The 3,171-nt window shown below is 51.0% G+C and overlaps 1 protein-coding gene across 1 annotated transcript in view; it reads right to left on the bottom strand.

The window, feature by feature from the left end:
• Nucleotides 1–764, bottom strand: part of ZNF358 (zinc finger protein 358) — a 4,932-nt gene extending 4,168 nt beyond the window's left edge. Inside the window, exon 1 of the mRNA XM_049642411.1 lies at nucleotides 746–764. The gene's annotated coding sequence lies outside the window, so the exon portion shown is untranslated. The remainder of the gene's footprint in view (nucleotides 1–745) is intronic.
• Between the last annotated feature and the right edge of the window lie 2,407 nt (nucleotides 765–3,171).

The raw sequence follows: 3,171 nt of genomic DNA on the forward strand, positions 1-3,171 counted from the left end.
AGCGGGAGCTGCTGGGACTTGTAGTTCGCCCGCGCCCGCCGCGGCCGTCGCCATCGCTGCCCCCGCCCCCCGGGCCAGCCTTTGTCCCGGCCCGGCCGCCCCGGCCGCGCGGCCGCGCCTTTGTCTGCGCCGCGCCCTCCCGCGCTGCCCTCGCCCCGGCCCGGCCCGGCCCCGCGTCTCAGCCTCTCGGGGTCCCTCTCTGCCCTCGCCTGCCTCGGCCCCTGTGTCTGTCTCTCGCCTGTCTCTCTTTCCATCCCTGTTCCCCTCTCCGCGCCTAGCTCTGTTCCTTTCTGTGTCTCTGTCCCTCTCCTCCTGCGTCTCTCTGTTTCAATCTCTTTGCCTCCGTTCCTGCCACTTTTTTCTGCCTCTGCCCCTCCGTCTCTCTTTCTGTCCTCCTCTGTCTCTGTCTCTGCCTCCTGCCCATGTGTCTGACTCTATCTTTGTCCAAAAGGCACCAAACCTTGTTTCCCTGGCCGACTGGCACTGCACAGAAACACAGCCAAGACTCGGAGAAGCCCTGCAATTTACAAAGTTGTTAATCTTTGCCCAGCCCAGCGTCTCCCTTTAAAATTCTGCCAGGAAAAGGGCTGGGAACGCTGTCCCTGAGTGTTTTCCTCCTACCCGGCTGATGGGTCACTCACTGCTGTCACTGGTGTGGACTCCCTGTGTCTGATGCCCACTGGAGTGACGATGATCTCTGGAGAAGCCTAGGCCAGAGCTGGGAAGGACTCTGGGCAGACTTTACCTGGAGACACAGATCCCCGCGAAGAGGGAGTGAAAAACAGCCCCGGCAGCTGGCAGCTGGGCCGTGATGTTCTTAACTGAACATAAACAACAGTCACAGAATATAAACAATGATCACACAAGGCCGCTCTGTGACCATGTCTGAACCAAGCCAGAGACAAGGACACGCTGCAACCACAAAAATGAATACACACCCTCCTCTCCCGACCAACGCAAGTGACCACTGCTTCTTACCAGCAATAGCCCCGCGTCCATTCTTCCACTGCTGAGATAAAAATCATCAAAATACCCAGGCACCAATCCGCTCCCTGCTAGCACCAACTTAGACTTGGCCTCTACAGTCTTCAGCTGTCTTTAAAACTACCCAGCACATGCCTGCATCCCATAAGATGCCCTCCTGTCCCACAACACCCTCTTATGGAGGCACCCCATGGTTCCTATTATGTGATCTTTCCTGCTGGAGCAAGCTAAAAAAAAATTTTTTTTTTTTTTTTTTTTGATGACAGGTGTATTTCTGATGGTCGTTGGCCGGTTAATTTTGACACCACCTACCCTTGAAGACAACCTCAAGTACATCAGGCCTCCAGGAGTCTTCTCTCTCCTGTCGTGAACCTTCTAGATCTGTGCTGACCTTATGGTCTGAAGCTTGCTCTCCACGTTTCTGCGGGAAAGCCCACAGAAGATCTGAGAGGTTTGAGACTGAAATTGGATTATGTCACTGGTGCCTCACCCCGTCGCCTCCCGGAAGATCCCATAACAAATAACACTCGTAATGACAGCTGTTGTTTCTGTCTGCTAAGTATCTCAGTCAGAACCTTGCTTTCTCTTTGTGGATCCTTCCCCACTACTCCAGTCTAACACAGCCCCCCCAGTAATATTCGATCTAAGCTTACCAATCAGACAACTCCATCCCCTGGCCACAATAAGTAGGTCTGAGGACATGACATTGGAAGGTCTCATTCTTTCTCTGGGATCGTCAGCTGTATGTAGGACCTCATCTTACCCGCAGCCACCTTGTGCAGTTGTCTGGAAGAACAGTCTGCAGACTGAAGCCAGTCTACACCAGGATGTACAGGTGAAAGTCAGAGAGACAGTTCTGGCAATATTGGTTGAGCTCCTGGATAGAGCCATACCTGAAGCCAGACGCCCTGATCCTTTCCATTACCACGAGCCAACAAATTTCCCAGACAGTTGGGATAGTTTTGTCCCTTGAATCCCTATTCTGTCCCTTGAATCCATGATAGTCTTAACTTATTTAGGATTAGTACCTGGAAAGGGAAGGATATTGAGGGAAATGACTTCAAACGTGGGATTGGCTGAACAACGTTGAGGTAGAGGGCCGGGGCCACGGCGTACACAGACGTATTCACTTTAAAGTGAAGGGCACTCCCTAGATTTATACAGTGCACAATCTGCCCTGAGAAGAGCCTTCCTCGAGAAACAAGAAATCTCTGTTATGTGGAAGAAAAATAGCTTCTTAAAACCCTGCCTATTTTATCTCGGGACTCTAAACACGCGTCTCTTGAGACTGTGGTTTGAGGGTCTTTGGAGAAAAACATGGAGGATGTTGAAATATGTGAGAGCCTTCATAAGGTCTTCAGAAAGGTCTCCTTCGACAGACGCAAGCTGCCTCTGTGGACTTCTTGAAGCAGAGACTAGCGTCTGCTTGATTTTGTGATTGCCAGAGCTGAATTCTCTGCCCCAAACTAGAAGAGGAAGTTAGTAATGAGGTGGGAGATAAGATTGGGACTCTCGGAGAACCAGGGCGCATTAGATGCCTCAGGCTACTCTCTAACACCGAACTCGCCCAGTCTATAAACGTACAATTATTCTCCGTTGGGAGGAGCCTATTAGTTGACTTTCCACCCTCCGGATTGTAACCTGGAGCAAAATAGATGCTAAGGGGATGGCAGGCACAGGTCTGTTGCTAGGAAACAAGGTCCAGAGAGGTTGGTCTCCGGGCTCAAAGATCCTGGTGAGCTTTGGGGAACCAAATCACCCAGGGGTGGGCTAGTGGACCGGCCAACCAATCATAGCATCCTATCCCTCTGGGCACAGTGATTGGCTCACGGCTAGGCATGTGACTCAAATGCGCCAATCAGCGTGTCCCTTAAGTTCCACTGAGAGGAGTTGGGGGCAAGACCCCTCCCTCTTTCTTTGAGGCTTTAATCAAAAGGATTTGGGTTATAGCATCTTTTTATAGCGTCCTTGGAACCCAATGGTTCCAAGCCACCACTTGCAGGGATACAGGACTGAGAACTGGCGAGGGAGAACAGTCCTGATAGTCACGTGAGACCTAATTCCACATTTTATTTCTAAGTTGTGAAAAACAAAATTCAACCAAAGAAATTTGAAGATCTAACTGGTTTTATTAAATGACTCATGAATGGGGCAGCATCCCTTGTAACGCGTAGGGGGGCATTATGA

This window comes from Panthera uncia, chromosome A2, assembly GCF_023721935.1.
Source record: "Panthera uncia isolate 11264 chromosome A2, Puncia_PCG_1.0, whole genome shotgun sequence".
Classification (NCBI taxonomy): domain Eukaryota; kingdom Metazoa; phylum Chordata; class Mammalia; order Carnivora; family Felidae; genus Panthera; species Panthera uncia.